The sequence below is a fragment of the Rhyacophila brunnea genome, unplaced genomic scaffold, assembly GCF_057557595.1.
Source record: "Rhyacophila brunnea isolate RB1 unplaced genomic scaffold, BYU_Rbru_1.0 scaffold_9, whole genome shotgun sequence".
Classification (NCBI taxonomy): domain Eukaryota; kingdom Metazoa; phylum Arthropoda; class Insecta; order Trichoptera; family Rhyacophilidae; genus Rhyacophila; species Rhyacophila brunnea.
Window position 1 is genome coordinate 41,396,716 of NW_028233361.1, and position 14,558 is coordinate 41,411,273.

Below are 14,558 nucleotides of genomic sequence, written 5' to 3' on the forward strand. Positions count from 1 at the left end.
TTGACGTACGCTGAGCATGTGGGCCGTTATGGAAACAAACATATTCCCACGCCATGCGATCATCTCGCAGCAACACCGTATAGGTACACTATTTCGGTGGCAAATTCATACGCACACCCAGTAGCCACCGTTCCTAAGCATGTTATATTCTGGAAGCTCAGGATACGATTACACTAGTCTTTGTAAAGTGTCATGATGACTTTCTTAACGTAAAGCAGCACAGTTAGAATGCAAGCGTCGAACAGGTGGCAAATGATTTTAACCGAGTAGGTACATCTCTGAGACTCAAACATTCAGCATCGAGTGGAATGTTGCTTCAACCATTCTCCGTTCAGATAGCGAGCTGTCTACAATATCTAGAGTACCAACATTCGTTTGATACAAGCATTTGTGGCACTGAACGGGTCAAAAACTACGCCCATCACGGATAACGATATAATACATGAATGACAACATTGCTCATAGAACCAAAATCCTATAGCGCTTTCCTGCGCCTGAAATACATACAAAAGTTGTCAGTGTAAAAAAGAAGCCATGCAGCCACGATTTTAGATAAATTCAAAAATTAAAAATGAACACATCTTCCGGGCGAGACCACAAAATAAACCAATTGACAAAGAAAGAGAATCTGAACAAATAGCAATGGGGCAAACATATCACTCGACGAGTGAATAAATGCAGTCATACAGTGATACATAAGACTCACTAAAAGACAACAGCACATCTATTCTATACACAAATGACTGCTATCGAGGGTAGTTTATCATATCTAAGTATTGAGGTTTTATAATTGTTATTCTTACAATAATTAATATGTTTTAACAGCACCTCTCTTGGCTGTGTTAACTTTTAGAGCGAGATAGACAGTTTAGAAAGCCAACTTATTGTAACAATAAAATTATAATACTCAATACATAAATACGACAAACTACTCTCGATAGCCGCCGATAGCTGTCTTGTGTATAGAATAGATGCCCAGGGCCTGAATTGCCATGACACGTATATCAAGAGCGAATCGTATTAAACTATGCTAACTAAGGTACCAAATCTTGATAATCTTAAGAATGTTGTAAATAATTAATAAATTATCGCTCATGTTTCTGCGATTATCAAACACAAATGACGGTTCCCACGTTTCGATTGGCTTATTGCATTTTTTAAATTAAGAATCTCATCCCATTGTTTCGGTTCGTTTTTAATAACATCTCTCACACCGACTTCTTATGTCAGATTTTGTTTTCGAGTTTATTGGTACGAATTTCGATTACATAAGCGGCTGACTCTTACTTTTGACTGAAAATACACTATCAAGCATTGGACGACAGTGTGCATTGCTAGATCAAGCAAATCCAGCAAAAACATACCTAACAAAAAAGAGTTTTGAATTAAACTATTTTGTATTTAATGAATAATGCAAACGATTTAAAAATGTACTTTTAATTAAAATTCGTTATTGAACATACCGATACAGTTCAATAGGGGAACAACTCATAAAACCTTGTTCCAAAATAATGGCGTTTGAATTTTTTGCAGTAATTCTCATTTTAATATTAAAGCCTTGATTTCGTTGAAAATGTATGTTTTTTATATTTAATTTAGTGGAATTCATCAATGCACAATGAAATTGTACATTTTAATAAGGAATTAACGAATAAATTTGATTATATAACGGAATTACCGATTAATCTCAGAAAGGGTTATTCGATTTTATGACACATTGAAGACATTTATGACTATTTTTTTTTTTGCTGAATTATAAAGAGAAGACTTTTCTACATCGTATGGCATTCTTAACACAAAACCTTTAAATTTTGAGTTGTTCCCCAACTGTGGTTTATCTACATAATTTGGAACACTGTAAAATAGAGCATTACTTAACTCATTTAGTGCAATTTAATGGCGCGTTTTAAGTAGTTGACCATTAGATATAATTAACATGCTATTTAAATGTGGTAATTAAAAGGTAATCAGTGAGTGTGTTAATTAATATCAGAAAAATATTTCTGTAAAGGAACACTAATTTGGAAAAACGCAATTTAAGATGTTTCATGTCCTTGCTCTCAATGTATCGACGGCTTTATTGTTTTAAGAATTTCGGGTTTCTGTTATGAACAGACTCAAAGTGTGAATTGGGCCTGAGGTTATCTATGATAATTTAAATTTAGTTAGCTACAAAATCTGTACCTACTTAATTCATTTCCGGCAAAACTTGAACTTAAAATTACTCTGGTTTTAAGGTACAGAATTGCACCTGCCAACTCTGGGTAGAAAATATTTCTTTTTTAATTATCTAATTTTCTAATAACTTTGAAAATGAAAAAGGGGGTACGAGAAATATCCCTTAAATTTACAAATTATGGGAAGAAACAACGATCTGAGAATATTTTCGCTTTTCAGTGGAATATAATTGACTTGTGTTTCGCTCACATAGCGACCTTTATTAAGTAAGTATAGATACTCTAAAATTCGTGTCACAAAAACAATCTCCATGTAGTGAATACCAATTAGTGATAACCCGTTGTATACTTAAATCATTTCAGACTTCATTCTCTTGGCCTAATAAATTTTGTAAACTTCGATAGAAAGTCAAATTATCGTGGACTCCTCGTATGTGTTTGACCACTGTACGTCTAGTTAAAAAGTCACCTGCGGTGCAATTTACGTTATTCTTTCTGAGCATGCGAGCATTGGCGATAGGTAGGTACATACTAAAAATAATCAAGTTAACGATTACTTTCCATCGATGGTTTATATTTTTTTTTCCTTTAATTTTGAAAATTCTCTGCTTTTGTAGGGCCCAATTGCTTTCCTTCGTCCATGGTCTACACAGCGCTAGATATGTCATCTGCCGTACATACAAATCAAATCATAGTCTTTTCTTCATTCAACATTATTTCTCAAACCATAGACTAGAGAAGATTCTTTGTTCAAATCTTTAGCTTTCCCGCGTTAACGAACGTCGCGTCTGGGAGCTATTAATAAATAACCTTATCTACATCTTCTTCTGGGTTTCCCTCGATATATATTATATTTGGAGCTTGGACCAGATCGAAATTATTTATTTTAAAATAAATATTATTAGGTTACCTGATTGTTCCTACCATGATTAAAAGCGTACTTCAGTGAAACGGAAAATAATTTTCAACAGTAGGTGCGACGAAATTTCGCACTCGACGTCTGGACTCGCCAATCGGAGACCGATAGTCGAGGTGTGCGCATGTCTATTTGTTTTGTCATGGCGTCGGATGAATTTACTCTTAAATCATGTAAAGATGACTAAAAAACTTTACGTATGTACTTGAAAAAGAAAACATATCAATGAATATAATATTATTATTAGTAATATAACAATAAACATAACATTAAATGGACGCTGAATTTATATGAATGAATATGAATTTTTATGACAGATTATATTTCTTCGGCACGCGTCATTTGCACAATCCGCGCATCGCCTAGCCACGATCTTTCCTCAACTGAAATATCGTCTCTGTTCTGGCAGAACACACCAACTGGAGAATACTAGTTTTGAGTAATTTGACTTTGAAGTTGTTAAAATGTTTGAAGTAATAGTCTATCATGTGAGTTTATTAAGTAATCGTAAAAAGGATGACTTTAAAATAAAGACTGTTTATTTATTAAGAAGGTTTCCAGACGGTAAAGTTTGAAATAAGGAACATTTTGCCCATTTTGGTATAACTAACTCAGTATGTCATTTTTTCGAATTGGTGTCTTCCGTCAGAACAGTGACGATATAGCCTTAAGTAATGTGTACATTCCAAACTAAACCATGTTCTAACCAGGATAATAAATCATAGGTGTTTAATACAACTGGCAATACTAAATATAATAAATGCGTAGATTTTGTCATAAAGATTATATTTTAATAGTGTGGCCTACCCTCGCCAGATACCCTACACTCAAAATGGACGACGATAACGCAATGTGTCATTCATTATCTCGAAATGTAGATCGACGACACCTATGTACATTTATGTATTAGTGGAAACCCTCCATGAGGAGGTCGATAGCGTCATTAAAAAAGGGTTGTTTTTTGAGAACATTTGATGGATTCAGAGATGTCCCCGTAGGGCTAAGCGGGTCATGCGTTGCATAGGGACCGCATAAAATGCGGCCGCCTCATTAGAAAGTATCAACATATTAGTTTTTTAAAAATCAAAGTATGAAAAATTCAGACAACAACTATTGAGTGGCAAATTTTTGACAAGGTTGCCTCTTAACCTATCAGCGCTACTCAACCTTCAAACACCTAAAACCACCACTATCTGAGACTAGGGTTCGTGGAAATGATCAATTCTCAGTTGATGGAATTATGTAAATTTAAATATTTTTGGTGTATTTGTCTGTAGATGTATTCTGTAGTGTACTTATAGATAAGTAGGTATGAATTTGCAGACAATTTGAAACTAAAATTAAAAGGGCATGCCATTCAAAGTCCGTATATTTTGGAGTATTGAACTGCCCCCAAATTTAACAGAATGTATCGACATTAGCACATATGCACCGAATTTCGAGTCCCTGGGCAGGTATACAGATAATAGGCGAAAATTGAGCGGTACAAAAAAAACTATTGGTAATTAATTGTATAAGTAATAGTTAGGTACTTAGAAACCAAAAACCAAACCAAAACCTGACACAACTTACTACTAGTAACCCAAAAATAAGTAAGTACATAATATTATTATGTTGTTGTTTTCCAGTTTTAGTACAACATTACAATCAATTAATCCGAATACCTGGACCAAATATTTATCATTTACAACTGGCCGCTTTGGCAAGGAAACGGCTTTAAGTTTTGTAATATCTACAGCATGGCCTCCACATCCTGAAACGGGCACCCAGGCTGGAATCTTTGACAGGCCCCCCTACCCATCGCTAAAAGGCAATGTTACGCTCGGCTATAGAAACATTTTTCAAATGGTGTATTTTTGGAAATATCTAATTAAATTATGGAGTTGTTGAGTATCGACAAACAATAATCAAAAATTGTATCGTATAACCAGATAAGTATTTTAGAATTTTAGTGTTCCTGAAGCGAAATAGCGCCGCAGTGACTTTATTACTAATATAGTAAATTTGTAATGTGCGTTTATCTCACTTATCTAATCCTCTCCTCCTAAGCCCGGGCCCCCAGGCCAGAACCCTGTCAGCCCCCCTTTGTGGGGGCCATGACCTACAGCGTGTATTTAATCATTATTTTGTTTATTTTATAATTTAAGTTAAAGTGTACAATTGCCAGTGTTGTGTAAAGTAGAAATTGTGTAAAGTGTTAGTTAGAAGCAGACTAGAGAGTGGGTCTGTCGTTTGGGCCCCGCATCAGTTGAAGTACGGCCTTATGGTGGAGAGAGTCCAAAAGAAATTTTTAAGACTCCTTTACTTTCGGCTGTATGGATATTATCCGTGGCTCTATCCAACTGATTTTCTCTTAGGGATGCTTACATACTGTAGCTTAAAATTTAGAAGGGATCTTTATTTAGCTACATATTTTTCAGACTTATACGCGGCGTAAATGTGAACTCTGCCATTCTTGGTGGTGTTGGCTTGTGTGTCTCTGATAATTACCTTAGGAATCGAGGGCATCCGTTGTTTGTTCTCCCACGGTGCAGAACTAACCTGCCATTAGTAATGCCAATTGGGAGGGCAATAACCATGTTTAATGAAATCGCTTCGGATAATGATATATTCCACTTACGTGAGGGTGAATTTAGGTGGACGTTGTTTTTTAAATTCTTAAAATAGGGTCTGCTTAACTCACCCGGTGTACTTCCTTGTACCTAGGTATATACTTAATATTTTTTGTATTTACACATTTATCCTGTACATAAAACTGTTTTAATAATATTTCTTTGTTTCTAAATGTCATGTTGTGAACGTCTTAAACTTATAATTTGTAATGTCCACAATATGTAAAATAAATAAATAAATTGAAATTAAATAAATTGAAATTAAATAAATTGTAAAATCATTAAATTTATAATGTACATGTACACCAATAATTCACCAATAGCGTAAAGATAATTAATTTTATGTGTCGTATGTATGGTTTTATAGAACAATTTTATTATTATTGCATGTATGAATAAATGGTAGAAGGAATGTACCAACAACTGGAAGGTTGTCTGCCTTCTACCGGTTTTGTAAAATGCAGCCGATGACTACAAGATGAGGTAAGTGACTATAATATTGTATCAAACTATCTTTCATACTCTCATCTTATGTAGGTAACGAAGCGAAAAAGATTACTTACCAATCGAAGGTGAAAAAATACAGCTTCTACCGACTTCCAGGGCCACAATAACAACAATACACGACGAAAATATTCACTTAAAACTGTACGAATAGTCACAAATCAAACGACTATTATAAACATTAATCACTAAACAGTACACATACAAAATTGCTAAAAACAAATTCTGAAAGAAATACGTTAAAAACGATAAAAACCAACGCAATGAATTTACATTTTACAACAATGAATCCTTGTAAATACAATAATTGAGGATTGAATTATGTTTTATTAATATATTTTATAGATTTAGGCACATTTAACGATGTTTTATTTGTTATTTTGATTACGAAACGTGGGTTGTATGTTTTTGAGAAAAAAATCAGCTGTTTGAATCAAATTTCGGGGTAAAAAATAGTGTCACATTTCGTATTCTTTAATAATGCCTTTTTGGCATGTAAACATCGCGGCGTTTTGTCACAAAATATAGTATGTTTCATTACCACGACACTGGAAACGTCTTGTAGGTTTATAATTATTGAAAATACACAGGTTTTAATATATTACACGAACGAGATGCTAGCTCGATATAACAGGCACTAAAAATATGACAGTTTCTATGTGACGACATACCACTCTGGTCACTCCACTTCGAATCACTTCGCTCTGCTGATAAGACAACGGTTCCAAACAGGATTCCAAGTAATGCAGAGGCATCTATCATTCTATTTCAAAATTAATTTTGTTCTTTAAAAGGATTTCAAGTTAAACACATTTATATTTTTTATAAAAATCAAGGTTTTTTAAAATAGATCTAAACGGCGAAAATTTTAAAACTTAATAAACTAAATTTTAATAATAAATATGACCATTAAATAAAATGTAATAATAAAATGGGACCCTGCAACGAATTCACATTTTTAATAATTGTAAGTTTATCTTTGAATTAAAAAAAAAAAATCTTTATAACATTTTTACAGATACATACAGTTGAAATTGTACTAGCCATATTTGTTGTTATTAATTACTACCATCTGCCCACGATTGCCGTAACTTATAATCAGCTGTTCGGAAAAAATATTAACTCTCCTCCCATTTGTACCTTAATTACGCAAAATAAACGATAAATTCGTTTCTCTCAACAACATAAATGATCTTAAAACTATTTCAAACAAGATAAATTGAGAAATGTATTAATATAAATTAAAATAAAATCTATTGGATATTGTTTGAAATTTGTCGGTAAAGTAGGTAGGTTTTTGGATTGAATCCAAATAATATAAATCCAAGAATATTACCTACCGTTGGCAGATGGAATACTCGTCAACAATGCGATCATATACTGTTCACAGATGGCAGTATTTCACAAAATAATATTGTAAATAAAGTATGTATGCATATATTTTAAAAATTTTAATTCTATCAAGAACCCTCAGTTGATAGTATTAATTCTCTATATTATATAATTTTTAAATGAAGTAAGGAGCTTTTCAACAGCAATTGAGGAATAATAAATTAATAAAAGACGAATTCTACTATTATTTAGGACACAACTATAATCACATTCAATATTTTTTATGGTGTTCAAAAACTTTTATTGTACCGAATATACCTTATTAGTACTTATCCTTGACAATATAAATTCTTTTTTTAAATAAATTCTTATATGACAAGACATTTTTTGTTTATAGCTGATAATAATTAATACCTGATCAATTTGTTATAGCGACTATAAAATATACTACAATATTAGGACGTTTCGTTTTTGTTAGTGACGTGCCGTTACTTTTGCTTGCAGGGACGCTATTGAAATCATATAATATAGTGACTATAAAATATTCTACAATATTAGGACGTTTCGTTTTTGTTAATGACATGCAGTGACTTTTGCTTGCAGGGACGCTGTTGAAATCATATAATATACACACTGTTTCCTATAATATATTACGCTGTGATGTAAAACCATAAAACATAAGTACAAATATTTCGATTTTAAGATTTAATAGCGAAAAAACTGATAATTTTGATGTTAGGCACATGTAAAAATTTGGAAATTAAATAAATGAACATGACATGAGTGTTTTACAAGCATAGTGAACCAAGTCCATTCTGGTTATTTTTGAGTACGCTAGGTTCAAACATAATATTTGAGTATTTCTTATTATGTAAAATAACACTTCAGAATTGCAATCATACCCTTTTACAGAATTAGAAATACTCAAATATTATGTTTGAACCTAGCTTACTCAAAAATGACCAGAATGGACTTGATTCACCATGCTTGTGAAACACTCACATAATGTATCCATAAACCAAATATTGTTGTTTCATTTTAGAAACTCTACATTTTTTGACAAATTGATATATTTATACCCCAATATCTACTCTTTTGCACTTATTATAGTTTTACATTCACGGTGCGATTATCTACTTAGTGTTTGTAACTGATTCAATCTTAGCAGAAGGCATATGAAGTACCTAGTACAGTGTACAGCTGCCGTGTCGGCATTAGATGGCCATTAGATATAAGTAGCATGTCATTTAAATATTAATTAACGGGTCCGCAGTGAATGAGTTAATTTACAATATAACTTACAATACTTCTATATTTCCAAATAAATATAATAATTACAATGAGTTCTCGACTTAAGACGGGTTCCGTTTCACCACCGAAGTCGTAAGTCGAATTTCATTATAACAGGTGAGTGCTTGATGAATGCGGCTTACCTTCGAAGATCTATCTCCAAATTTAAATTACAAGTAAACCACCGTCCAGAAGTGCACACAAAGAGTGACTAACTGCACATTGTTTGAAAACTTATTGATAAAGGAATCGATTGCATCATTTTTTTGTTCATCGTAAGTGGGAATGGTCGTCAGTCGAGGTGGTCGTAAGTCGAGAACTTACTATATTATCATTTTTGCATAGTGGTCAAAAAGTTCTTTCAATTGGATATTTTTAATATTTAGTATGAAGCTCGACTTACGACTGACTCAACTTACGACCAAAGTATATGAATGTAACGGTTATAAATCGAGGAATACCTATAACTACTTATACTATATCTGTACCGAAAGGAAATGGGAGATAACTCCACACCTGACAAATATATGTTGAGCACAAGTATAAATTGTTTTTAATTACTCCGCACTTTCATATTTCATGATGCTGTCTATTATGCACTTTACCTCTTTGATAGTAGAATGTTGTCAGATTATCCTGGCAATATAGATGACGCATTTAGGTGTTGGTATTGTTACTTTTGAATGAAACTAACATTATTCAAAAGTGATTTCGTCATGACCACCATGCCAGAAGAATCTGTTCTTTCTCCACCATAGATATTGGTGTATATAAAAATAAAATTTTTAATGACATTATAGCTGACGATAAAAGAATTTCTTCCATCTTTGGTTCTGGTACTATTTACGCGTGTCCGGAAACTTGTATGTATGCAGTTCGCCATATCACACTTCACCGTAAAATGTTGTATCGGAAATATATATATGTTACGCCGAATGTGCGAAATTGAATATTACATGAAATGGGCAAAATTTTGCCTAAATCATGAAAAATGCAAGCCCGTTGCCTTATTCATGAATTAGACAAAATATCTGAAGAGTGCATGAATTCGGCAGTGATTTTTCTGCCTAGTTCATGTATTGAACAAATTAGATAGTAGCGTTACGGTGGTATTTTTTGCAACTAAACTAAATGTATCAAATGCTCATGCATTGGTCAAAATGTACATATATTATCTATGGTCAAAATAGATGATCGCGCTCCGGTGGTGTTTTTTGCAACTAATCAAACTAAACAAATGTGTCAAATGTCATTGATTATAATATAAAAATATACCAATCAATAACTACAATGACGTTCATATCCATTTACTATGCGCAAAAAAAATCTAGAACTATAATATGATAACGGAAGAATTTTATTGAAAAGTATTTTCGCGATTTGATTCGTGCTTGGGTATCAAACGTGCAATGGTCGATTGAATGTTTGTGATAGTTTGTTGACACTTGATAGCTAACCTCAAAATGGACATTCAGTTGAATAATTTAATTCAGAATTACAAAACCTAACCTAACCTAATAATAATAATAATATATTATGTCCAATTATAAATAATAAAACCATCCGTATTAAATTTACTTTTGACAGTTCAAGAATTCCATGCCCTGGCGAATTCATGTACTTAGCAGAAAATTTACCTAATTCATGAATAAGGCAACAGGCTTGACTATTACATGAATTAGCCAAAATTTTTCCCATTTCATGTAATAGTTAATTTCGCACATTCGGTGTAACATATATACGGAAATAAAAAGACCCTCCAACCTCTTTGGGTCGTATAGTCTAAATAAAACACGGTTCTTGTCGGTTTACACTTTACTTACAGGAAGCCAGCAACAAACAAATTTTAAAAATAGCCAATATAATGGATTATTTGTTAGGTTAGGTTTTCATTCTTGAATTCATGAATTTAGCCAAAATCAGCTATAAAAATTGAATTAATGTTCGTATTGAATATAATAAAATTGGAGACCGTATAGCATACAGTCATCTCTTTCCGATAAGAAAGCTCATGACGAACTATGCTATGGTGAAATGTTTTATGTACAATTTACATGTAACCATTTAAGTGTTGGTATTGTTACTTTTGAATGAAACTAACACTGTTCCAAAGTGATTTCATGGTGTCCACAATGCTAGAAGAAATTTCTCTATGATAGATATTGGTGTACATAAAAATAAAATTTTTAATGAAATATTGTAGCTGATTCTTCCATCATTGGTTCTAGTACAGTTTACGACCATGTCTATCAGACAATTGGTTCTTACCTTATGCAGCAGTATTTCCTTAGTTGGATAATGTTGATTGTAAGCGGTACAATAAATTAAATTGTTTTTATACTGATAACACTTAATCTAGAACACACACAAAAAAAACTAAAAACGGGAATTAAAGGATGGGAGCCATTATTAAATATAATAATAGTAATGATAAAGAATCTCATTAAGTATATAAAGCTTCTTTATTTATTAAAATATAATTTGATTTATTGTTAATACATGTTAAATAAAATATAGGTACACAGAGAAAGAGTTGTAAGGTTAAGTTTCTATATAACAGGGATATAATATTAATATTTATTATTAATCTAGTTTGTAAAATATTTTGCATCATCGCCAACAGATGTCACCAATGAGAGCCTTGGGCGTTGCAGCCATTTAATACTGTCCTAGTCTGCATTTACACAATACCTATAATCAAACCAGGAGTCAATTAGAATTATCTCACAATGAATAATCTCCTAAATTAATGATGTTTATGTAATGTGTGTTTACTACCAAGCTCGGCCAGAAGTTCATTTAATTCTGGACTAATGTTTGCTGTGTCAATTGTGTTATTGTATCTATTCATATGCATTTTAATTTCTTTATGCCATGATAATTTACAGTAGGCGCTGGTCTTTCATCCAGAGACCGCGAGCTCAATTTTCGGTGAAGTCACAATATACTTATATGATTCTCTCAAAGCTTGGTTGTTTGTGATTGTCTTCTATTACTAAATACACTACTGCACATCTATTCTATACACAAGGCGACTATCGAGGGTAATTTATCGTTTTTATGTATTGAGATATTATAATTGTTACAATACATTAGCCGTCTAAAGTTGTCTATCTCGCTCTAAAAGTTAACACAGCCAAGAGAGGTGCTGTTAAAACATAGCACTTTTTGACGGTTCAGACGGTTAACTTATTGTAATGATTAACTGCCTCAATACATAAATATGATAAACTACCCTAGATAGCCGCCGATAGCAGCCTTGTGTATAGAATAGATGCGCTGTTTCACTACACCACTGTCATTTGGACCTCATGGTCTGTTATAGTGTTAAAAAGAATATATAAATATATATTTTTTATTGCAATGTAATAATATAATTCTGTGGTTTATGTATGTATATTATTTTTTTGTTTATTGAAATTTAAATCAACTGTACTATTATTTGTTTACATTTTAATCTGACATCTGACAGTTTATTGATCAGCTGTTAAGTACACTCCATTTCGTATAGTAAATTTAATGCTAGAAATACAATTTTTTTCAATAAGTAATTAATAATTTGCAATTGGAAAACAAAACTCTATCATTAATTTTGTTTTTGTCTACTAGATAACTTCTTTTATGTTGATTTTTATAACTAAATAACAGCTGACAATCCTGCCTACTAAAGTATCCACAACATAGCTTGTCACTCGGCGAACATGAATCTCATTGTCGCTTTCCATTTACGGATTGTTCGACATAACATTTATGTATGTATAAAATACGGTAAAATAATATATTTGAAAACACCTATTTTAATTTTTTTTGACCATATCCGATCCTCAGAAGATCGTAATATGGACATCCACGGAGTGAAAGGTTTGTATTAACAGACTTTTGTTTTTATGAGAAATGAATGTTAGCCACTTCCTGAACCTATTAGGTCTATTTATACTCCTGACTCCAAACACACATTGAAAATCAATATATATATATTTGCGAGACTCGGGATTCGAGCACACACAACATTATAAGACAACGCGTTAGCCGCTCGTCCATCGTGGCTATAGTATAGCACCTATAATATTTTATTATTTATAGACGAGATGATCATGGACGAGACATAGAACATTCGTTTCAGCAAGTGACAAGCTATAAAAATTTGGCTATAAATAATATGATAATTGATTTTCAAATTTGTAATTCAATTGCCTGGGATAATTAATAATACCCCATCAGGTGATGAAAAGTAAATTAAAATGTATATTTTATAAAGCAATTTACATTATATTCTCAAAATTATCTTGTAACCTTGTTATGTAAGCATTGTATTTAATTCAATGTTTCCTAGTTTCATTACTAGATGTCACTAGTGACTACAAATTTTAATTTTAATTAAAATATTATTATCATTGTAATTTGTGATTTAAAATTAATTGAATATGAGTGTGATGTAAATTTTACTAGAATAATGTATAATGTTTTGTGTTGTGAGTTTTAACTATTGATTGTATGTAATAGAAACCAATATGAATGAGAAATCGTAAAAATAATCATATGCAACAAAACAAATTCACAGGACGACAAGAAACAAATAATAAATAAAATTTAACAAGTACAATATACAGTAATGAAATTAAACAGAAATGAATGATAGTTTTGCTATTTATTATACTGAAAAAATTACAGATTTTTTAAACTAACAACGGTGTATTTAACTGTCTTTTTTATATGAAAAGCGTGCTTATAAAGCATAAGAGCCTAAAATCTTACTGGGATTGTGCAAATGCAAACTAACTATTGAGCTAGAAACTTTAAAGAAACCACATTTCGACTCGTAATGGTTGCAAAATGAAGGTGAAACTTCATTCGCACCTGACCACTGACTGTTGGACCAGAGTAATTCAACAAAACCGCTTATAGCCGTACTGCCTTGCTAAGTAAAAAGACAGTGTATTTGGTTTCAGTGAAATTAGAACCCAAGTTTTAAACTAGTCTCTTATATTATGTAAAACTATTGGATTGTTTTGACATAATCTCCTAATATGTATATTTAGAGATTATATCAAAACAATCCAATAATTTTACATAATATAAGAAAAAGAATGGTTTAAAACTTTTGTTTTCATTTCACTAAAACTAAAAACACTGTCTTTTTACTTAGCAGGGCAGCGTAGGTCAGCATCAAACATATCGAAGTAACCCTTCTTCTGCTAAATGAAGCCTTCTATGGTTTTTTATCAGAATCGTTGAAGCAAGTTTCAGTTTCTCGTAAGTGCATTTTTTCAATGCGACAAACAATATTCTTTCTTTCTTTCGACCATATCAGATCCTAATAGGATCATATGGGCCTCCAAAGAGTAGAGGTTTGTATTAACAGATTTTGTTTTTACGAGAAATGGTCAGCCACTTGCTCAACCTATTAGGTCCATACCCTGACTCACATACAAATTGAAAAACAATATGTGTACTTGCCAGACCCAGGATTCGAACCTGTACAACAATAAATATCTTCAAACTAAACTCTTCACATTTTGCATAAAAACTAGTAGACGTCAGTGGCAAAGGGTGGAGGTAGGCGGTTAAGATCCGACATAAATAGTGCACAGTAAATTATGTCAGTCAAATGTATTTATTTTCATTGAAATAAGTCTACAATGTGTGGATGTGTTTGTTAGTTTTTAACATTCAATTAAACTCTGCGTAATCCAAACCATGCTAAGTAGATAATAGTCAAAAAATATT

General features: G+C 32.1%; 1 protein-coding gene across 2 annotated transcripts in view; it reads right to left on the reverse strand.

Moving 5' to 3' along the window:
• Positions 1 to 14,558, reverse strand: part of LOC147063632 (uncharacterized) — a 570,851-nt gene that overhangs the window by 537,270 nt on the left and 19,023 nt on the right. The window contains exons 1-2 of one of the 2 annotated variants that reach the window (XM_085959790.1): positions 6,751 to 6,905; positions 6,269 to 6,434 (exon numbers count right to left, since the gene is read on the reverse strand). The exons of the other annotated variant lie outside the window; for it this stretch is intronic. The gene's annotated coding sequence lies outside the window, so the exon portion shown is untranslated. Of the gene's footprint in view, positions 1 to 6,268; positions 6,435 to 6,750; positions 6,906 to 14,558 lie in introns of those variants that run through there. 2 annotated transcript variants of the gene reach the window in all.